This window comes from Excalfactoria chinensis, chromosome 4 (genome assembly GCF_039878825.1).
Source record: "Excalfactoria chinensis isolate bCotChi1 chromosome 4, bCotChi1.hap2, whole genome shotgun sequence".
NCBI lineage: Eukaryota > Metazoa > Chordata > Aves > Galliformes > Phasianidae > Excalfactoria > Excalfactoria chinensis.
In genome coordinates this window covers 2,985,467-3,010,681 of record NC_092828.1, presented here as the reverse complement: position 1 = coordinate 3,010,681, position 25,215 = coordinate 2,985,467, and positions in this window count along the sequence as shown.

Below are 25,215 nucleotides of genomic sequence, written 5' to 3'. Positions count from 1 at the left end.
GGAGATGAATACCCACCATCTTCACTTTCTTTGCAAACCTGACATTGAGTAATAGCTTTCTAAAAATGCCTTGAAGTCCATTTTAAATGTGACAAAATGGTTTGTAACAGAATAGGCAAATGCAAAAATCTCATGGGATTTACATAAAGATCCCTTGAGGAAGGAATGGAAACTAATTGCTGCCAGTATTCAGCTATTCTGTTAAACACTGTTCATGGAGACAATACTAATGCATTTTTTTCCTGGGGATCTGTACCCTTTCCGACAAGGGTGTCTATCAATTAAGAGTAAGACATTACACAGATAAAGAAAAGTTCCAGAAAAGAACGTTGTGTACAGGAACACTACATTACTTTTTTCCCAAGATTTTGTAGATCCTCGTGGAAGATCCTACCACATGTGGGTGATATTTACCAGATACTGAACAAGGAGTGTAATGAAGTCTCCGTGAAAGACAGTAAACAACTAAAACAGAACAAAGAAAAAAATCAGTCTACATAAACCTAATTATAATTTCTATGTTAAATTATACTTGGGATTTTCTCCCATACTTCTAAGTGCCTACCATTGGGATACCATTGGCCATCTACACAAGAGAAAAGAAGTCACTTACATAATTGTTTTCTTAGTAGCCATCTTCCTGGCACCTGCAAGGAACAACTGGGAAAAAGTGATTTTAGAATTTATATATATATACATACAATTGCAAAACAATTCTATGTTTGTATGATTATCTTTTTCTAACTCCTTTAGAATAGAACCAAAGCTGAAAAACTTCATCGATAAATACTTTATGCTTTCTTTTGATCATTACACAAAATCTCTGCATCCTGTTCAAATGCTTTATCCAATACAGAATGGGTAAGTTCCTGCCGTGGGTGAGCATCTTACCAACATGTTATCAATGGATCAGGTAATGCCATGAAGAAACAGTAACCTGGGCACACATTTGTAAGCAAAATATCCAATATCTTGATACATGTTGTAAGTCACCTACTGTAGGAGTTGGAATGAAGTTAGTGGTGGAAACCATGGCGACCATGGTGGAAAAAAAAAAAAAAACTTTCTTGAGGTGTAAAATAAAGAAACCAACAGAGATCATTCAGTACTACATGCTCTATCAGTACCATTCTCAAAGCTACCTCATGGGATTTACATAAAGATCCCTTCATGGGAGTCTCTCAGTTACATCTCACCTCATGTGAGGAATCCTATTATAGAATCACAGAATTCTTTGAGTTGGAAGGGACCTTTAAAGGCTATCTAGTCCAACTCCCTGCACTGAACAGGGACTCCCACAGATCCATCAGATATTCAGGGCCCCATTTAGCCTGACCCCGAGTGTCTCCAGATATGGATCTTCTGCCACCTCTCTGGGACAACCTGCTCCCCTCCAACCTAAATCTTCCCTCTTTGAGCTTGAACCATTTCCCTTTGTCCTGTCTCAACAGACTCTGCTAGAGGGTCTATTCCCTCTATGAATCCTAAGACTCTTTCTGGTTTAGGTCACACACCATGTGTTGCACATCAGATGCAAATTCCCATTCATTAAGACTTTGATCACCACCTGTAGCACACAGACATGGGCTGGCTCACCATTAAATGCTGATTTTTCTTAACCTGTGGAATAAAAGAAGTGAATACGAATACTTTCCCTACTGTAGTAAGGAATGCCTTAGAGACACTTTCGGCAACAGAAACAAGAACAGAAAGAAAATCTGGCAATTAAGCTGACACTCTTCACTCAAGCAAAATCAGCCACATGCTTAGTCTATTTGTTTATAAAGCAGAGATTGCAGAGTGTAGCCTCAAATATCCAGATCTTATTTCATAGTTCTTCTTCCTTATACTTCATTCTGCTTAGCTGTATTATGTCTACACACTTCCAAATGTATTTCTGGGGTATAACAACACATTTCAATGCCTTCTGTTTCTCCTTGAGTCATTTTCCATCCTCCTGTTACCAAACACTATTTTGAGTAATGTGATTACTCAAAAAGTAAATAAGTTGCTGTGAAATGCATCTAAATGCGATCCTCTCTGAAATGTTGTTTAAGTTCTGTACTACATCTTTGGCTCAGAGGCTTGGGGATATTTTTTTAATCTTTGTCTTTCAGTCACAGCTGAACTTTCAAGGAATAAAACTCATTGGAGTATTATACCTGATATGATGAAATTCTGCAAAAGAAATGACATAAACTTTTATCCACCTGCTGGAGTCAGATTATTTCAGGAAATGCATTCTGCTCAAAGTACCAGTCATGTTCCTCTGCTGTATGTGGCTCTGAAGCAGTCACGGCTTTCATTGCTCTGCATTGCTTTGCATTTAAGGAACCTTCTGCTGTTTTTCTGTGCACTGTATGAGAAGCAGTGAGAACATGTCAGCCTGAATTACTTTCATTTTCAGAAATACAATCAAGGCAAGGCAGTCTTGTTAGGAAATAGCATTCTCTGCTTTTCCCTGTAACCACCTTTATTATATGTTAAAAAGAATATATACATAGACATACCTACACCTTTGAAGACATCAGCTATGACAGGTACTCTGGAATTGGAAAAATAGAAAGGAGTTCAGAAAGCAAAACTGCTTCCCCTTCTGTATCCACTAAATTTCACCATCAAAACACAGATGTCACAGATTCACTGAATCACTTCAACCAAAAAAATTAAATCAAATAACTAAATAAACTTAAGCACAGCTCACTCTGATTCAGTGGAAAGGCTGTGATCCCAAGGAAAAGACTGCAGTTAGCTAACTGCCTCCCCTTTTAATTCCTTCCTACAGCTGAACATTTCTGTAACCACAGACTTCACATCCATCTTTACACCATTTAGTGAGTTAAGCCTCCACAATCCCTAATATCTAACAGTTTTGTTTAAAGGGCTATACTAATGAGGGCAGCAAGAGGGGCATAGCTTGGTGGGCATGGTGGTGTTGGGTTGATGGTTGAGTTTGTGATTTTACTGGTTTGTCCATACTCTACAATTCTAAAATCTTGTACTGATCACCTTGTAGGTAAACATGCACCATCAGAGGGCTCTGAGCCAGAAGAAAGGGTCTGTGGCTCAATGTTGTCTTACAAATAGTTTTGGTTTAGACAGGAAAGTGACCATCAGATTCCCAAGAGTCATTGGGCACAACCTGTGCACAACTATCCCTGCCCATCAGACAGAGCTGTGGTGCTGGGCAGGTGCCAGAAAGCTAGAAAAGGGACCAGAGAGATGTAGGGTCTCCTCCTTGGGGACCTCCAAAAGCCACCAGGGTGGGGGTCACCAGCTCTGGCTGTCCCTGTTGAAGAAGGGCCATGCCACAGAGACCAGGAGAGGTCTCCATTCTGACCTAGGATCAGATTCTGGGATTCTATAATAAGAGGAAGGAATCTCTTGATAGAGGAGGTGGTGCCCACTGGCAACTTGTGTTTCTTTAGCAAGCTTCACTTTCTAAGGGAAGTTACACAGGAAGCCTTTTGCACTGTGGGGTAATATCCCAGAAAGGGTTTATCCATCTGCTGCCCGTTGCTAATAAGATCATAATGGATAAGGTCTATAAGTATTCTTAAATTTTCAATTAAACATTTAACTGCAAAAGACACTGCTGAAGATCTTCTTGGGACTCCTCCTAAAGTGGTTTTTTATTATGTAAAAAGACACTTCTTGTGAAAGATAGTAATCCCCAAAAGAAAAGAAGAATAAATAAATTCTGGCTGACAAAGTCAAAGTTCAGCCATAATCCAATTAAGATTTACTTTTAATAACCCTTTATGAAAATAAATGAAAAAAAAAAAATAATAATAGAGAAAAAGCTGTGAGGTTAATGAGAAGTTCAACATGAAATTTCACATAGAACTGCTGCTCCAGTATTTAGAGAAGAATGAGCAGTGAATATATATTGCTTTTGGCCCACAGAAGTGGACTTATCACAGAATGGAAAAGATCCTAGATAATCCAGCAAGATTTTTAATAGAGTTCTGTGCATGCCTGGGTCAGAGCTCTGGGAATTCATTCATTTCTGTATGACTAACAAACACCAAGTTAATGTCCTCAAGGGACCAAGAGGTCAATCCATCTGATTTCTTGCAAAATAAAGCTCATGAGATTTTATCCACTTGTCTTGTGTCACTTCAGAAACACATCTAGTCTCGATCTGCAGATAGTCAAAGATGGAAAACACACTGCATCCTTTGGGAGTTTGCGTCACTGGTAAAAATGTACATGCCATTGGTAATTTGAATACCTCTAATTCTTTCTTCTTTTTTTCCCCTAGCTGTTCATTCTGGTCAATCTCTTGCTTCCCAAGTTAAAGGACTCTCCTATATTTGTACTTCTATCTCCATCAAATTTAGCAATTCTGATAGTCAAGTTTCTCAGATTTCTACCCTGATTTCCACTGAGATGGACCGAGTTTTCTTCAGAGCATTTGGCACAATGCTGTGTTTTGGATGAAAACTATGTTGATGACACACTGTTTTAGTTGTCACTGAGCAGTGCATAGAAAGAGTCAAGGACGTTTGGCTTCTTCATACTGCCCAGACGGCAAGGAAGCTGGGGCAGCACAAGAAGGTGGGGGGGGGGACCAGAACCAGGATGGCTGACCCAAACTGGCCACTTGTGTATTCCATTCTTGTGACATCTCACATCATGTTGAAATAATTTCTTCATTCTCCCAAGACAAGATGCACACTCAGTGTTATAATGCACATTTAAATATATTTTATCCTTCTGCCTTCATATGGCTAAATGCTGTAAGTCTTTCTTTCCTAAGCTTAATAAAATTAAACAAATTACTTCATTATTTCATCTAGCAATTTAGAGATGTAATGGTATGCGTTTACTCATTTGTACTGCATTTATGACATGGTACCAGTTAATTACCCTAATGAATATCAGTTTCGAGTTAGACCTCTGCCTTCCACCTTGTCTTTTCAACTTGGATCACATCATCTCCCTCACAGATTATGGGCTGTGTAATGAAGCTTTACCTTCTAATTTAGAGGTGATTTCAGACACTGCAATCACAGTTCTCATTGTAGCTCTGTCACAGTGATGATGAACTGGGTCTAGCCATCTTTCTGTATAGTACACTAGAATTTAAATACCCTAGAGTTTAAATATTTCCTGTATGTGACTGTGATTGATAACTGAATCCTGTATGTCACACATATCCTCCTTCTTGACTTGTTCTGATCTTCCAGAAATGTTCTCAGTTGCCATAAAAAGAACATCTTATCTCATGACTCCTTTGTCATGGTCTGGGTAACAATTATGGGCAAGACGTTATACAAATGCATTCAGACTGCTTGAATTTTGTGAAAATTAGGCAATTGGAATCCAGTTCTTCCCCCTCTGTAATTTTCTCAAAAGGTTCATCAAAGCCCATTGTCTCTTCAATGAAGAGAACACTTCTCTGTTAAGTACTGTGAATGCATGCCAAACAGGTGTCTGTGGGGGAAGATGAGAAAGCGCGGTAGTCACAGGCTTGGTAACTGTCTGTAGGGAAGAAAAGAATGAACAGGAATTTCACAGTGTGAAGGGAACTGTGGACAAGCACTATTTCTAATTGCAGAAAATGCTGAAATCAGTGGAAATCAGCAAGCTGTTGAACACAATCGTCCTTGCTTTTTCTCCAAGTCAGGGAAGTTGTGGGTTTTACCTAAGTTATTGGGTATAAGGACAAACCTTATGATTCCTATTCTTGCCTGATAATTCCATAGCAAAGATTGGGCACAATGTTGTGATAATACAAAGTCTTCCATCTGTAAGCTGTTGATTAGTCTTGGTAACTGGGCACCTTGTCTAGAAGATTTAGACAGTAAATTCATGCCCTTTATATTACCACTGAGTAAATGTGTTCTACATAAATAGATTGTAAGACTGACAAGCTATCTCATTTACTATGGAAAAACTGTCTGGTGTTCCCAGTTCTTAGTTATCTAATCACAGCCTTTTAGAATGGTTCCAGCCTCTATCATTACTGCATTTCAAATTCATTGTTTTGGTTGGGTTAACATTCAATGACTTAGGTGGGGCACTCAGGATGTCACATGGTAGGTTTAATGCAAAATGAATGTTGCAGATGGATTACAATCAACTGAGCCTCTGCAAAACAACATGGAAGCTGCAACCTGTCAGAAAGAGAAACCTCAAAATGCCATTTCATGCATGACTCATGGTGATATCATATTCCTGTGTTCAACTGATCTAAGAGATTTTCCACTGGCTCTCTATTGTTAGCAGAGATACAAAGGCATCTCTACTTGATGATTAATCTCTTCCTAAAATAAGTAGAATAAATCATTTTTGGATATTATTCTGTTTTGGTAGCTATAAGGAGAACCCAGAATGCAGATGACTGTTAGTTGACAGGTATCGTGAGAGGAATATTATCTCATATTTTACTGCAAACATAAGAATAGACAGGCCACCTCATTGGGTGTGATCAAAAACAGTCTTTCTGCAGGGGTGCCTAAGCATAACTTTCAGCTACAGACTACAAGATCTGTCCAAAAGTTATAGTTCTCTCCCAGTGTTACTTCTCCCATCCTCAAGCTAGGCATGACTTCTGTCTATAGAATCCATTTAATGTTAATAAAAATGTAAAATATTTGAGAATATTTAATGGATTTTAATCCCATGAACTTGTCTTTTCTTGACTCCCTGTAAAACTTTGCATCTACAACACCCTTTGTAATTCCACACCATAGCTGCACATTAGACAGAAACCTTTCTTTCTGCTTTGAAATTGCTTCACTAGAGATATTCACTCCCAATCCGGCCACTTCATACCACTCACAACTTCACTGATCTAAATCAAATTTCTCTTTTGAAGACAGAAAAGTCCTAACCTTTTCAACTTCTCCTTCTGTAGCAGTTACTTCTATTTGGCAGAATTGCTATTAATTCAAGAGACTATTAAGTCTGTTGTCACTTATTTTTTCCTTATCATTGTCTCATGGTCAACCCAACACCCTTCAGATGAATCTTATTTGGGAGCAATGTTCCCTCAAGTCATTAATTTCTAATGTCAGAAGGAATACTGAATGGTCTCCTGAATGAAAGCAGGCAGGGAACACAGAAGTACACACAAAACTTCTTTAACATTATTTGGGATATTCTGAGCAAGTAAATAGAAAATAAACTTTTATTTACAATAAGATTGGAAGGCTGTTATATGAGCTGTCTTTTTCTGATGTATACATCTATATAATTATTTCACCACTTTCTGGAAAGGATTTTATGAGAAGTAATGAAGTAAAACAGAGCGTTATTAAATTATACTGTTCTAAATTAAACAGTGGAATAGATGAATCTTTGTTTTGTTTCATAAAAGCAGAACACCACAATTTTACCAAAGAAAAAGTGTGTATTTATGATACATGCACATTACCAGAAGGGAAGGTTAATATTACTGTCAGCAATGAATATATTTATATAGCATTTGGTAGCTGCATTTTGCTATTGCCACGTTCATGCACTTGACACTGTAGCATGTGTCTGTACTGGACCAATCTGAGGCTTTTGGCATCAATCTCTTGGCCACAAGTATTCCCTGCATTTGTATCTTATTACAGGATGCATCCCATTAAAATTCCATGCCCAGCTCACAATTTCACAATCCCGTTGAGTAAACACAGTGGAAAATAGTAGAATTTTGCTACAAATCTGGAGAATATTTTTCCTTTGGAGGCTTATTCAACTTTGAAACTCAAATACTGTTTGCTCACATGAAAACAAATATAAGTTGTTTACCCAGAACCATCTTGTTGAAACCACCATATTTTATTGTACATTGTTATTTTTTACCATAAAAGTAACTAAACCCTTTCTTGAGAGTATCATTTTATAAAGTATCTAGGGAGCTTAGAACCAAAGAGTAAGACAATTTAAAACGTAGAAATTCCATTAAATACGACTTTGTGGTTATTTACAGGTTCTTTTAGTGCTTAGATAGAAGAAACTGTTGTGTCATTCTGCATGTCTTAAATCCCAAGGACGTGGAGGCCAAGAACAACTCAGATGACTTTCGTATTTCATATATTCAAAGGATCTTCATGGGTTATCTCAGAAGAAACTTCCTAATTAATGAGGACAGACCAGTGTACTCACTGATCAAAATCATCGTGTGGTCGAAGTATTTTGGGGGAATTCAGACTGTAGTTTCATGTCTGATTCTCTTGTAATGTAAGCCAACAGATTTGTTAGCACAGCTAGGTGTCCTAAAAGTGTGGATTTTTATTCACATTTCATGTTACATGGGTGAATGTTGGCTTTTGCTGCAAATGTCAGTGCACTAGATTCAAAAAGGTCTGCAGAGATGGGCTTCTACTAAAGTCAGTTTTTGGGCTAAGAATGAGCTGTTGAAGACAACCTTGTAGCCTGCTGATTTTACTTGCAAATTCACCTCACAATAGTAGCAGCCCCCTGGTCCTAAAGTGAACCAATATAATGCAAACCCGGTTCAGCAGAGAAGACACAGGGAAATGGAGTCAAGGAGAACACCAGAACACCTCCATCACATCCTTCATCTACTCTCTTGTATAAAACAGCCCCTCTCAACCCATATTTTTGTTCCCACACCCATTTTTATTTAATCTTATGTAAACAAATATGTATCTAAGTTATCTCTAAGCATTACTCTGTCTACAAACTGAGTTCAGAAAACCTCATAAGGAAGTATAGTTACACCTGGCAGTTTTTAGGTTGTAAAGAAATGAAAATTACCAAATTATGTTTGTGGCCTGGGTGGATTTTCCACCTATCTTCTTTTTACAATTTAATTATTTGCTGAGGGGGGACATGCACATTATTTTATGAGAAATAACAAATCAATTGCTTACCTCAGGATAATGACAAAGGATTGTCTTTCTCTCAAAGACTGCTTTTAAGATGCCCATGAATCATGAGATGAAAATTCAGTAATGTTTCTGTCTAGAGAATATGTTTCATTTGCCTTAATACACAGAGCTGAAGTGAAAGCTTTCTGCTAAAAATGTGACTTCACTGCAAAGAAAGTAAATCTTTATCAGTATATATTTGATGGGAGAATGATACATAATGTCTAGACCAATAATTGAAATACAAATGAGAGGAAGATGTAAAATGGAGAATAAATAGAGATTTATCTCCATGAAGGCCTTAACCTGAGGAGGATAAAGAGATATTTTCACTCAGAAAAGAGGTAAGGATATTCAATTATGTGAGATGGAGAAGATGTTCAGAATCAGGGGTACTTTACACTGCCAGCAAGACTAATCTGTGTCTTTGGTTAACAGTGTACTTTAAGTCATCCTTGGGGTATCCAGAACAACAGAATGGTTTAGATGAGATTTAGGATGACCAAAGAAAGATTAAATATTGAAATTCAGTAGTTGAGACAGCTGGGGCATCTTCAGCCCCAGAGGAGATATTGTCTGACAGGATGGGTTTAGACAAAGCCAACTGTGTTCTGAAGATGAAGGATGGATAAATTGACCTGCCAAGTTCACTTCTATCCATATTTAAATGAATCTACTGTCTCTTCTTAAATGAATCTACTGTTTCAACTGGGAGCTGAGAGTCATGAGTCTTTCCTGATTGCTAGTAGGATTCTCTCTTTTTCTCCATAACATTCAGAGGTGAAAGGATGGGCCATCAATTAAAAATCTCTTTATTTATTCTTTGCATCAGCTCAACAGTGAACTTTAAAATCTACAGAAACATGAGCCAAAATTAAGGACAAAGATTATGATACCTTACAGCAAAAACCCCTATGTTGTACAATAGGGCAATGGCTCTAGGTAATGGGACATTCTGTGGGTTTGAGGTAATTTTCTTGTTTCACAGCAAAATAATTGAATAATGCAGTTCGGTTTTTCACCCACAGCTACTCACAAAAATGGTGCTGCATGTTAGGATCATCATTCAGAGATTAATTTTACTAGGCGTTCTACTCACTAGGAAATGAAGCACAGAATCAATCATATTTAATTGTTTAAAAGTATGTATGTCAGAACCACTGGTGGTCATTGTCAGGACTACTGTATTTGATGTGTGCCAGAACTGCACTCTTTCTAAACCTGCAGTCGTAACCCTCAAGGACACTTCAGAAAGTTTTGATAAAGTATATGAGCCAACAGACACAACTTTCTAGCAGCAAATAGGTAACTGAAGGTAGATTTTCCTCTTCTGCCCTAAGGGTTACACGGAAACATGAGAGAAGGACAGATGAAAAAAGAATTCTGGTCATAGAATGTGAAAATAACGAAACTAGTCACTTCCCAGCATTTGATTTTATCCCTTTGTGAAGGAAAAATCTATTAATTCTGGTATAATGCAATTTTACTTGCAGAATCACATTTAAAAACACCAAACTGCTCATTTCTTCCCTGGCACACATTCATTCTGTCAGTGTCAATCTTTTTTTTTTTTCTGATTATTCCCCTCTCAGTTCTTTTGCAAGAAAAACCAATGCATACAACTGGCTGTGAACATTTTTGATAGCAGTGAGCAGAATGAGGTCTCAATGAAAAGCTCAGTCCAAATCCATGCACTGCATCTTTTTCTGTCTGTTCCAAAGCTTTTCTGGAGGGAGACAAAGTTGAGTGTGAAGTCTGACCCTTTCCTTGGGTGATAGGGGAAGACTGACAAGAAAAGGGAAAGGAATTCAGAACTTAAAGGAGCTAGGAGCTGCCTCTAGGGATCAGCTATTCCCATGGGTATTTTTAAGAATCAATTTGCAAACAGAAATGTCATGTGTTTCATTTCATTGTTGCTGTTTTTCTGTTGTTGTTTTCTTGTCTTGACAGATGAACAATACTTGGAAATACTTTTTGTGTATTATTATTAATATCTAGTCATAGGACCCTTTTTTCTTACGGTGATACAGCTGGTATTCAGATAGATCCTGGGAGAGAATGGAACAGGGAGAATGAGAGCTTTAAATAGGATACTTAGAAAGAAGAAAGATTAAATATCATTTCCTAAGAAACAAAGAGAGTACTTTCTTTGAGATGGTATCACTGACAATTCCAGATTTAATGAAAAAATTATCTTTACTCAGGGAAGAATTATTCTTTCTTTGAAGGCTTCCTTGTGTCTTCCTAATTATAACTCATAATTTGCTGCTTGAAACACATGGCTAAGATAATAAACAATGCATAACCCTGCTTTACCAGAATAAGTCAGTGAAAATGATGGGGATGATTCTGTCATGAATGGTGTGTCTAGATGAATGTTATCATACTCTTTTCTAGTTTTTCCAAAGATAGTTCAGACAAGAAGGCAAGCGATGGCTTTCAATCACAAGCACAATTCTCAGAGAACCCTACTCCTGGAAGCCAGAACCTGGATTTCACAAGCTGACCAGATTGAGTCTGGAGCCCCAGGAAAAGAATGGAAATATAATGTGGCTAAAAGTCAGAATCTGTCAAATTAGAAGATGTCAAATGTAGAGGGAAGTAGGCATATAAACTAGCTAAAAAGGGGTGTTGAGGTACTGGAACAGGCTGCACAGAGAGGCTATGGATGCACCATCACTGGGGGCATTCAAGACCAGGTTGGATGGGACCCTGGGCAGCCTGGTCTAGTAATAAGTGTGGAAGTTGGTGGCCCTGCCTGTGATTGGAACTCAATGATGCTTGAGGTCCCTTCCAACCAGGGCCATTCTATGATTCTATGATTCTAAAACTATCAGGGAAGCAATGGCAGATTGGAGAGCCCAAGCCTGCCTTATTTCTGTAGCAAAATGTTTAGCTTCTGGAAAACTCAATCTTCACTAAATTTGCTTCTGCAGAGGGATTAGTGTGTGGATATATAGTGCACTCTCATCATGATGTAGCTCCTTTTCCATTTTAATTCCAATAACTTGCAGATATCATTTTATTATTATTATCTGATATCACGTTGTTAGAAAAGTATAGTCTTTTCTTTCCAAAGTGTACAACTGAACAAATTCTATAAAGCACACAATGTACAAAATGTTAGCCATCATTTTGTCTGTTTAGCTATTGAACCTGAATTACAGACATTCGAATTGCCATGTAAGTCATGGAATGGTCTTACACAAGGAGAGGAAAAACAGAATGCAAAGCAAGTCTACAGAATAGTGCAAGTAAAAAGCATTAAATTTTGTGAAATTTCTCAGATGAATGTCAAATATCTGAATTACTCCTAAAATACCAAAAAATTTGGGAGCATATTTTTTTCTAGCTGGGATTTACAAATGATGACATAGTTTGATTTGCACTGAAATATATAAAGATATATTGATATTTACTGAAGTCTTTGCCATTGGATAACTCTTCGGAAGAAATCCTTATGATACAAACTCAAACCCCATCAGAAATGTAAAACACATTTAAATCTATCTCAGGCTCCAAAGAACCCAGTCATTTCAAATCACAACACCCTTAATGGAGAATTGCAAACTTTGGATCATAGCTTTCATAGTGGGGAACTATATGGAAACTTCCACTGATTTTTTTTCTCATATTATCCCACAGTGGTTGTTAAATAGAGGTATTTGATTTCAGAACCTCTATTTGGCACTTTTATTAATAGGAAGTGATATTACTGCAAGACAAGAAGTGCCTACTGTTAACCTAAAGGAAAGAGACAAATAAGAGGCAATGATAGGTATGGGAGTGTTGTTACAGGCTGTCAGAGAATGTAAAAATCTATGTTTTCTCTCATGTTCATGGAGAATACGTATAGAATTACAGCAACATTAAGGGCTGCTTTAAAAAACAGCGCACAGGAAAGAAGAAAAATATGAAATCCAATGAAAAATGTTAATAGCTTTAAGTCTAAAAAAGACAGAAATTCTGCATTGTTGTTTGGGCTGTTTTGTTTAGTTTGGCAAAGGGAGGTTGTTTTTTTATTTGCAAAATGGTGTTAGTTTTTCAGCTCTGTTCAAAACCAGAAGTATCTAAATGGAAATTCAAAGTTAATATAAATAGACTTACATGATGGATTAGTCAAGTTTAATAAAATTGCAGCGTTTAATTTCTCTTCTAGATGCATTTATATTGCCCTTTGTGAGCTAATCTGATGTTGACCAAAATGCCAGATTTACATGGTATACAGACAGTAGTTTTTTTGAAGGTTCATTCTCAATACGTGAACAGCAAACTAAAAAACACTCATACCTCTGTACTGCTTAGATGCTGCCCAAGGGAAATAGAAATGCACCTGGGCTGTGGAGCAAAGTAACCTGTGCAACAGTTTTGCACCCACCCGTAAAATGATGAGGTGGTATTATGGGTATATGGTAACATGGAGGGACATCTGGAGACCTCCCAGTCCAACCCCACCCCCCATCCCCCAAAATATGTTCTCTACAGTAGGTTACAGAGGAAAGCATCCTTGTGAGTTTTGAATATCTCCAGAGAAAGAGACTCTACAACCAGTATGAGAAGCTTGTTCCACGGCTCTGCCACCCTCAAAGTCATCCCTCACCCTGCTGGCCATGTAATGCAACCCCAGAGCACCATTGGCCTTCTTGGACACCAAGGCACTCAAGTCGTTCTCTGAAGAGCTCTTTTCCAGCAGCTCAGCCCCTAAGCTGCACTGATGCATGCAGTTATTCCTCCACAGATGTAGGACTCTATACTTGCTCTTGTTGAGCATCATAGCCCAAATAAGCCTAACTTTTCAGCACATCCAGGCTGTTGTTTTAAACCAGCCAACACCCCTCCTGCTCCGTTAGCAACCATTTTTGGCAACTTGCAGCCTAGCAGATAAATCAACAGCCATGAATACCCAACTTGGAGTGAAACAGCCCAAAGCAAAGCTCATAAATTGAGAGAAACTACAAATAAGCCATAGCTTATTGCAGACAGAGCTATCCCAAATCCTTCTGAAGGTCAGACATGTATTGACTGCAGCCAGCGCATTGAATTTTGATACCCTATCATTTGTATGGTTTTAAGCTCTTAGCATCACAATCAGTAATCAGTATGGGGCGAGGATCTAGCTTGCTTGCTGTTCAAAGGTAATGCCTAAAGTCCTGCAGTTCTTTGTTCACGCCATCACAGCTCCTTCCATAGCAGGCTTGGATGGTCACTGTGTACAGAAGTGTGATTGCACACACAATCATGCTCTGGTTAACTACATTTTCTCACAGAGGCCTACTCAGAAGCTCCTGGTGATGAGGACAGCACTGCCAGTTCTCAATATCTGTTTTCCTAATGGGGTACTGACTTTGCTCCCCAGTAATCCTAAAAAGAAATCGAAGGGCAGAAGTCAACAGTTTCCCTGCTGAGCTCACATCTTGAGGCATCCGAATAGAAAGCTCCAGAGAGACTATCGCATCTCCTGCGGATGATTTATTAATTGCAGCAACGCAAATCCTGTTCAAGAATTCTGACTTGGCTCCTCTCATTGCAGATATTTGTGCATGGTGTCTGTGTGAGGGATAAAATCTGTGACTGTGAGAATCAAGGGAAAGCAATCAGTCAAACTTTCTACAAACACTGTATGGAAAATGTCCTGACCTCTGCGTAGCAACTTCAGCTGTGATTATAGCAGAGCTCAGGACGTTCCTGTGTGAGCTGAAGGGCAGGATCTAGCGGCTGTAATAGCAGCACAACCTTTCTCACTGAGCACAAAAGGGAATACAAACTACTCTAAATAACCATTCGTTTCTCTAAGCACCCTTTAATGCTGAATTGCCCACACAGGATTTTGCCTTTTGCAAGAACCACTTATGTTATTGGTAGCTCAGGGGGAAAAAAAAGTAAACAGCTTAATGTCCCTTTTCCCTTTTTAAGTTCTATTGCTCTGCTTTCAGAGAACCTAAGAATCATTAAGGTTGAAAAGATCACTCAGATCACCTACTCCAACCATCAGCCCATCACCACCATGCCCACAAAATCTTGTTACTCAACGCGACATTCACCATCATCTTCATAGCAATAAAAAAAAAAACTCTAAGTAAATAAATTTAATAAATAAATAAATATTAAAATTGCAATCAAGCCTCTAAAATGTGTGTTTTTATCAGTAACGCTGGTGAGAGCAGAACTGGGCAGGGACAAGCTTACTATGGGGTGTTAATTAGCTGCCCACCTGACCCCTTCCATGACCCAGAGTGAGTTTATGTGCTTCATTTATTTCACACATGGCTTCCCAACCAGACTGCATAGTAACCTTGGGCCTTGAGTCTGGTATTAACTGCTGTGCATTGTGCTGAAGTCAGGACGAGGAAGATCTGCATGCATGTACGTGCACGGCGGGTGGGCTATGGAGCACTGTTTGTTTGTGTGAAACAGCTCATGTTTCTGAGGCAAATTGTGCCTGGTGGATGGATTATCAGCCAGCAAACTTGCCTTCTGCTGGTCTATCCACTGATAAATGAGGCAGAACCACCATTCCCTCTGTTACCTTTAATCAGTGCCCACAAAACTAGTCAGCACCACATGCAGCTTAAAGCTGTTGCTCTGGGTATGTCCTTTAAGTATCTAAAAGCTGTGGGAAGAAATGCTCAAATATAATATGTATATATTTGGGCGTTGCTCCAAAAGTAATGCCTCCCATTTATTTCTGTGGAATCTGCAACAGATAGAAAGACCACGATAGCACTGTTTGATAAAGCAAATTCCCAGCTACAAAACACTGTTTTTAGCACAGTCATGACCATCAGCTATGCATTTTTTGCCAGCAATGAACAAAAGCCTACACTGCTGTACTCAAAAAAAGCTGCACTAGTGGCCATGACCCAATATTGTCACCATCACCAATGCTGAAACACACCTCCCACTGCCTCACTGTGCTCATATCTATTACTTGATGTCTATAAATGTTCAAAAAGAGTCCATGACAATCAATAGGTGCCATTTTTTCTTCATGGAAGAATTCAGTGACACATCTTCACTTTAGACACACTACCAGCTCAGATGCTATTTTTCCAGACTGCCTCTCTGCTGCCATCTGTTACACTGCAACAAAATGTAATGGAATATATGTGGGAAACATCAAGCTCTACTGCCGTACCACCGACATCCACCTCTGATGTTGTGGGCCAACATAATCAAATAGAAGGCATTAATTCTGGAGCAGAGCTTGTGTGCGTGTGTGCTTACGCATATATGTAGGTATGTATACATACATATATATACATATATGGGTGTATGTATGTGTACATGTAGAAATATTTGTATATGTATATATCTATTTATATGTATATATTCTATGTATATATTCTATGATTCTATGATACACCTTGAAAGACTCACTGCTTTTCTGCTCCGGTTCCCTTACAAATGGGCAATGGACAGTGAGCAGGCAAATGTCTCCCTGACCTGATACACATTCAGTCTTGGAGCAGGGTGCACTAATGTACTGCTTCACTTTGAGCAGACCTGGACTGCAGTGAGGACAGAGGGGTGCAGTTAAATACACCCACTGATATTTTCACTGACTTTAATGTAGCTGCAGCTTGCCTGTGTGGGTGGTTCAGTACCCAGAACTGAGCATACATGGCTTTGCACGACATTATGGAGCAAAGCCCCACAGTGACGGACTACAGAAGTAAAGAATAAAACAGTAATGTAAATACAGGGCAGTGAACAACTGCCAGGTTAAGAAGAGATGTGAAGGTACTGATCAGCACATAAGGCAATACAAATGGCTTGATTTGTTGTTACAGTAAAAGGGAACAGACAGAAATAAGTGGCATGCTCAGGTGGGCTTGTGCAGATCTGATAACCTACAACCGTCTCTCCTTGTAATGATCAAGACATGAAATCATGAGAACTTTAGCTCTTTTACAGTGTTGATGAAATGGTTTGGGGGATATTATGCCAAAAGAAGCATCAAAAGTCAGATATAACCAGGGCTGATGCTGAAGTCCAGATAAAAACCCAAACTCTACCACCTGATACTTTGTGTTGCTGCCGATAGGCGAGCTCTTTTAAAGGTGGTTTGTATGCATCCAGAAGTTCTAATTGCACCTGTTCCATACACAGTGACTGTTGAGCAGAGATGCTCCTAGGTAAGAAGTGAAAGTTTCCAAGAGATTAAGAAAAAAAAAGTCTGAAGGGATTTAAGGGGGAGATTTGTCATTGTGTTTTTGGCTTGACCTAATGGTTGTACACATACAAAAGCAGTTGGAGGTAAGAGGTAATTAACTGAGGTTGTTGCAATACATTGTCTGCCTTTCAATTCCATATCAAGTGAGGTAAATTATACTCTTAACAGGCAGCTATTTTTCTTCTACATGTGCAAACTGAACTTAACACTGAACACCAAGTGCAGAACACTGTGCAGCGTGGAGTATTAGAAAATGAAAACAAGGAAAGGAGCTTCAATTTTGAAGCTGATGCTATAAATCAATTTGACAAACAGGGGGGGAAAAAAGTGGATTAAGCCTAACATGCTTCAAGGGGAGTAAACAAGCACAGTGTTTGCAGTTTGAGATTGTCTGGGTGTAATGTGCCTTTTAGGTCTGCATAAGTAATCACAATGAACGGCTCTTAGCAGGATACATCTGATATATAATGCCACAGATGCTCATCACTTCTTCACTTTTATGAATGCCCTACAGCATAAAGACTTTTCATTGTTGTTCAGGAAAGGAATTCATCTCTGATATTGGGAACTCAGAAGAACAAAAGGCTGAGGTGTGTGAGTTATTGAGAGATGAATGTAAAATGAGGACATCCATAAGAATCCATCTCTTGAGATTAATTTGAGATTAACTCTTAACTCATTAACTCTTGAGATTAACTACTACACACCTTCTCTCACAGTACTTAGAAGGATAATAGGACAAGAGGTAATGGCTTTCAGACAAACCAGGGGAGGTTCAGGTTGAATATTAGGAAAGATTTCTTCTCAGAAAGAATGGTCAGGTGTTGCCAAAGGCTGCCCAGGGAGGTGATGGAGACACCACCCCTAAAGGTGTTCAAAAAAAGGGTAGGTGTCACATACAGGCTAGTGTTATGGTGGTGATGGTTGAATGATCTTAGTGGTCTTTCCAACTGTAAAGATTCTATGCTTCTATGATTCTATCATGTCTAGGTAAATCTGATCTTCTCAAGTGACAAAGAATTCATTTCACAGCTGAGGTAAATAGAAGAGATCTAAAAGAAGCCTGGATGATGTAATGTTTATAATATATTATTTCAATGGGTAGGGCACTTTGCAACCAAACAGGAAGACACAAGGGCTATGAGAAGGAAGGTGATGGACTCTTTAGCAGGGTCTGCTGTGATAGGACAAAGGGAAACAGTTTCAAATTAAAAGAGAGAAGATTTAGGTTGGATATAACGATGACACTTTTTACTGTAAGAGTGGCAAGGCACTGGCACAGGTTGCCCAGAAGGGTGATGGATGCCCCCATTCCAGAATACACTCAAACGGATATTAGATGGATCTCTGAGCACCTGATGGAGCTGTGGGTGTCGCTGCTCCTTGCAATGGAGTTGGACTACATGGACTTTAAGGGTCCCTTCCAACTTAAAAGATTCTATGAACTTCTACTTTTGACCTCTGAATACAGGAATCTGCCTCAAACATACAGGTAAATACAACAGAGTTAATGATAAAATAAGGAAAATAATAATAATAATAATAATAATAAAGCATAAAAAAGCAGGGTAGCTTTTATATGAAATGTAAGAAATTATCAAAGAAAGGCCAAAAGAGAGAACTATATATGTTTCTCCAGTCACAGTGATAGTGATAGAAGTGATAACAAGAGGGCAACAACATCACAAAGGTAAATAACTACCTATTAGGAAGCTGTGTTTGTTATGAATTATTACAGTACTGGCTAAGACCCTTGAATGAAGTGCTAGTTGCCATGCAGGAAAAGCATGAACAACAGAGAGAGAAAATGCTTTGGATCATTTAGAGTTTATTTGGGTCACATTTATGGAGAAGGCTGTTTCCCAACCCACTGAGAGGTATTACTGGGTGCTGGATGGAGCACAACAGGGTATGACCAGAAAACATTTCTGGTAGTAACCCTTGAGAGTGACCTGGGCCAAACGAGACCTATGGATTTGTCCATCCAGCCCCTGCCTATCAAAGCCTCCAAATTAAACAAGATGTAATAAAGGGAATCAGCTCAAAGGCTTCTTTTGAGCATAAGCAGTCCTGCTGCCATTTACGTCCTTGGACAAAAGAAACATCCCCTCCTGAGCTTCTAATCAAATCTTTAATGTATCAGAATGCACCTTGTGAACAAGTGAAAATTAATTGTGCTGAATTTTTCAGGAAGACATCACTCCCTGCAACGCTGCTCATCTCTTAAGGGTTTAACAGACTTCAGATGATTATGAAAGTTTAAGGCTAACCAGTCTGGAATGGAAAGCTTCCTTAGGGAAGGCATGGCAGGGAACTGTGATTCCATGAGCAAACATGTTTGTGCACCAGGTGTCAGCACAGCACAATATTTCATTTCCGTAGGGATCAAGTCCAAATACTGTGATTACTCAGTTGTTAAACTGCTGCCTGATGTGTGTTTAATGCAGTCTGTAGCTGCCCATTTTTGCTACAATTTCTTTCATTAGTGCTAAGCTGCCTTTTTCTCTGTTTGGTAAACAGGTTCCTTTCCTTACTCAGATGCGCAACCACTTAATTTTTTTTCCCATCATTCTCTAAGAAAAAATATTTCATGTTAAATGAGAAGCAAGTCTGGAAAGAAATTAATGTGGCACTGTTTAACCCAGAGTGCTAATATCTTAAAGACATTTAAAACATGATTCAACTCTAATATGAAGTTTCAGTTATTGATATTGATAGTCCTTATAGTTTTAGGTTCAGATTTAAAGACATTTAGGAAGCTGATGTCTGCTCAAATCAAAATGATGTATATCTAGAACATATATTTGCCTCAGTTATTCAGTTCTGAGATCCAAGCTGGTATTCAATGCTGAGGCCAAGCTTGTTTTTACCTGTGTAAAAAGGTTTCCTATGAGGGGCAGAATCATACAATCATACAAGCATGAAATGATTAATGTTGGAAAAGATGTCTAAGATCATCACATCCAACCACCAACATCCCCACAATGCCCACTAACCATGGCCCTCAGTGCAGAAGGAAGGGAGGATGGCAGAAGACACCCTCTCAAATCCCCACTCTGCCCAACATGGGAGATACTTTCTTAAATCCCAGAAAAGGAGCTATAAGTCTTGGATATTTCAGCAGAGACACTTAAAATCTCTTTGTTTGAAGCTAACTTATTTTGTATAAATAAATATTCACCAGGCACGTGTGCCTGACCTTGCCTTTCTCTACTGATCCCAGGACAATAATGATCACAGAGTTGTGGGGTTTTTTTTTTGGCTTGTTAACTCTTAGGTGCATTTGATATCTGATTATTTACCCCCCAAAAAGGCAGTTTCGTAGTTGATCCAAACTGATACAGTAGTCTCATTACTACAGCACCCTCTTTATCTGCAAGTCTGCTCCAAATCAAGGAGAAATTAAGGCAGGTTTTCCAAATCCCTTGCTACTAAGGACAAAATCAAATGAAGCTCTTCTTGAAATGATTTCTCTAAGCCACTCCCTTTGTGTAAAATATTATCTCAGTGATATGTTTGAGAACCCCCCAAATATAAGACCTTTCCAGACCTGTTGGAGTCTAGTTGAATTCTGAGAGCAACATGAGCAGCTGGATGTCAGTGCAAGCCCACCTGCAGACAACGCTGCCTGAAAAACATTTCCATACAATTAGGTGCTACAGGAATGTAAGTTACAGAGAGATCATGTGCCAAAAAATAAAGCAGCATATGGTAATCTCGGCTGCACCTGAGCAGATCTTGGCATCTAAAATCACTGAATCAGTAAGGCTGGAAAAGACCTCTGAGATCACCAAACCCAACACCAACCCATCCCCACTATGCCCACTGACCATGTCCTTCAGTACCACATCTCCACGGTTCTTGAACACCTCCAGGCACAGTGGTTTTATTTCAACCTTAAGACCTGAAGGCCAAACAAGCTCCTTGTATCAAAATTTCACGTTCCTAGCTTTACAGTCAAAATTTTAAGGCCATTTTGATGCTTTCTATCACTTTATACTGGTTGTGTTGTACTTCAGCAATCTCAGGCATTTGCAAAAGCAAGTTAGATCTTGCCAAACTCTTATAAAATGAGTGCAGTTGCAGAGCTCCAGACCTAGAGTTCAAAAAACTAGTTAATCCCATAAATTAGAGTTCATCTAGTTCCAGAAATCTTCTCCAAAACATATTAGCTGGTAGAAAGCCAGCAGTGAAAAGAGACAGCATCTGCCTTAATGCATCCTTGGTCTCCCTCTTCTGGCTCAGTCTGAAGGAGCAGTTTGAAAACAGGATGTGCTGTAGCTCACCATTGCCACTCTTGAAAGGTGGTGAAGGGGACGTAGGGTAAAGGGCATATCCAGAGGCTGTATTCCGGCATGGAGAAGGGAGTTGTAAGCATGTTCAGTCTCATTCTCCCATGCCTTCTCTCATTTTTTGCATACCATCTTGAAACTGAGAAAATCACCAGGCATCTCTTTAATACACACTCATGCACTCACAGGGGTTTAAGCAGATTTGGGAAGACGAGTGGGTTAATACAGACAACTTGTGACCATAGATATTGGGATGTAGCTGTTAATGCTCAGCTCAAGCTAACTTGCACGTTTACACGCAGCGGCTCAGAAACTCTAAAACTCAGTTACTAAGTTACTGATCATCTGAAAAAATCCACAAGGGCTGCTCTGAGATGTTTTTATAGTGTTACCAGTCGTTCTGTCAGCAAAATCAGATGGGAATTTGACTGTCCTCTGCAGGGATTTCAACACGAGTCGCACATGGTGGGATTGTTCTGCTTACCTTTGGATTTCTGAACGTTTCCATCACAAACCAGACTCTAAGTGGTTTTCTTTCATATTTTAGAACAATTATGAAGGTAGCAGACATTAACATCTAGTTTTAAAATATAATATCAGGCTTCTATGGCTCATATCTTCATGATTTTGTGTGTGTTTGTGTTTTGAAGTTAGGCTTGAAACTGGGAGACACTGCATCACCCACAACTCCATGAAAGGAGGATGGAGCAAGGTGGGGGTCAGCACCTGTTCCCAGATAACAGTAATAGAATGAGAGGTGATGGCCCCAAGTTGCAACAGGAAAGGGTCAGGTTGGATAGTAGGAAACAGTTATTCTCTGAAAGAGTGGTAATGCGGTGACACAGGCTGCCTAGGGAGGTGGTGGAGTGACCAACCTTCAGGTGTTTATGACCATGGAGATGTGGCACCAAGGGCCGTGGTCACTAGGCATGGTGGTGGTGGGTTGGGGTTGGACTAAGTGATCTTAGAGGTCTTTTTCAACAATAATGTTGCTGTGATTGTATGCATGTGTATATTCAAATGTATGACTCTGTGAATATGTATGTAATTATATATATATATAGCAGTAATCTCAGAAGAACTAGGCTTGTTTTCTCTGTTCTCTCACTGCTTTTGATTTTTCATTTTCTGTGTGTTTTCACTGATAATTTCTGTGTAAAAAAATAATAAGACTTTTGAAGTCTGGAAAAGAGCCTGTTCTGAGCATGTTTGTGGCTTGAATTGCCTGTCAGGCTTTCTGTCTTTGCATTTAACTTGTGCTATGGAGAAGTATGCAACACCAAAGAGAGTACTGAGAGACCCTTGGTTTGACGTGAACCAGAGCCAATACCTGCTCAACCTGAGTTGAGTTTTTTGCTTAACTTTCTTATGAAACAATTAATAATAATAAAAATAAAATAAAAATTAAAAAAATATATATCAATATAAGTATGGGAAGACTGTTTTCAGCTTAAGCTAACAAGGCAAGAGTCACTGGTTCCTATGTGCACTCACACGCTGTTACCTAAAGACCATGACTACATGTAGTCTCTAGACTACATGGTACAGCTCAGCTCCCTACATTCAACGTGGTAGTGGGATTCCTCTTTCCCACCACTCAGACAAAAGTTAGTGGCAAAGTTATAAAACAAATAAATATATATTTTTAGAGAGATTCTGAGTACATCATTTTGCCTTAGAGACAAAATCTCTTTAAGTCACAGATTTAGGAACAGGAAGTGTAAGTTGTGCTCTTTATAGAAGCTGATCTCTGAGTAACTGTATCTGTAGGCAAAAGTACTTGTGTCCAGCCAGCCAATCGTGACACTTGGGATTCTCCAAGATGTAATTAGAATAACACTGAGTGCACAAACTAACCCTAGAGGGCTCTCCTGACTCAGAAATTGTTTGCAGAGAAGAAGGTAACTTTATGCTTACGTGGGTCTAGTGACCATATAGCTTTGTTGCAATGTTTCTGATTTGGAAGTAGAGTTGGTAATCCTTTGAGGTTTTACTGCCCTTTATTCATTCCCTATTTATATCATTTTTATCTATGGGAGATAATATTAGGACATACCACACAGGACTTTTGAATATATATGGCAAAATTGTTGACAAATTCATAAAAAGTGATTCAATGTCAGTTAATTATTGCTGGAGGTCTCTGGAAGACTTATAAAAATAACTGTGAATGGGAAGATGTAAAAGTAATACATCTTCCTTCTATTCAGATAATCTTCATCATAAAAAAAGGCAAATGCAAACAGAAGATCTGTGATAAAAGAAATGATCTGAGATAAAAGAAAAAGATCTGTGATAAAATCTATGATAAAATAATGTGAGGTCTGCAGACTTTCAGAAGGGGCTCATGAAGTGTAAATGAGATATGAAGTTCTTCAAAGCAAAGCTTTTTAGGCTCTTTGACATACAAAAGCTGTATGTTTCTGGCCATGATGACAAAGTGGAAATGATCTATTTGTCCATGTGGGCCATGTGTTTAGAAGAAAGCTTTACAGACAGCTTATTTTAGAGCCAGTGTAACAGCTGCTGCTGTAACTTGTTGTACAGTATGTCTTCACCATGAGGGGCTGTAGCCAAGGATGATATAGCTTTCCATGGCAAAGAGCCCAGTGTTTATAGGAGCAACTACATCACTAGAGCATCATTTTCCCTAAAATTATGCCAGAAAATGTGGGTCAGCCAAAGACCTTTTTTGTTCAAGAGTGGGTATTCATTCAAAAGAAATAATGTCTGCATTTTGCATCAAACCCTTGCAAAACAGCATCATATTGTTAGGACATGGTAGTACTGATGAATCAGGGGTGGCAAAATTATTGGTTAAAAAGGTAATCTATTGAGTAGTAGTAGTTGCCAAGACAAAGGAGAAAAAAAGCTCAGGTTTGGTGCTCAGTGCAATAAAAGTAGGTGTACCCCACATAAACACTCAACTGCTTCTATCTCCTTCAATAACATAACTTGGAAATACGGATATTATTCAGTAGATCTTTGTTGCTGTGGGGCCAAAGTCATGTGCTGTCAGTTCCATTTCCCTGATCAGTAATAATCAGAGCATGGTTTTACATGTAGTTTGTTTTTTCCATATCTTCTGGCTGTACTTTCAGTTAAACCCTTGAACTTAAAAGTTCCCTGATTAGAGCAATAGCTCTGGCGCATCAAGAGCACTTTATGTAAATGATTTTGAGATGAGTATTTATACTTTAATGATTATATTCCTAATGAAGACATTATGTTCTGCTCCTCCAGAAGAAAAAGACCTGCTCTCAGCACTAAATTAGTTGCAAGCCTTTATTTTCCCTGAAATTCTAATTATACATGGGAACAAATATAAGAGACTTCTCCTGACATCTCAGATAGAAACTCTGTTGTTTTTGTGGATTTTTTTAATAAAGAAAAGGACGACAAGAACATGTTGGCAGCCAAGCCAGAAAATCCTATATTGTTATTCAGGATCTGTGGTTTTCTTTTAGAGAAAGCAGGAAAGAATTAAGGACAGGAGTATTCATTGGAATCAATTACAATGGCTGATCAGAAAACACATTAGTAGTGTGGTTAAAGCATTGCTTGGGTGATGGTGCACTAAAACCAAGATAAACTGTTAAATCAAAATAGCCAGCTGATGGTGTCAGTGCTTCTCATCATTCTTCTATATGGGCAGGTAGTGACAGGATGAGGGGAAATGGTTATAAACTGGAAGAGAGCATATTTAGACTAGATATCAGGAAGAAATTCTTTACTGTGAGGGTAGTGAGACACTGGAACAGGCTGCCTGGTGAGGCTGTCAATGATCCATCCCTGGAAGCATTCAAGGCCAGGCTAGAGGGAGGTGTCCCTGCCTACAGCAGGGGAGTTGGAACCAGATGGTCTTAAAAATGCTTTCCAACACAAACCATTGTATGATTCTATGATTCTTCTACTGAAG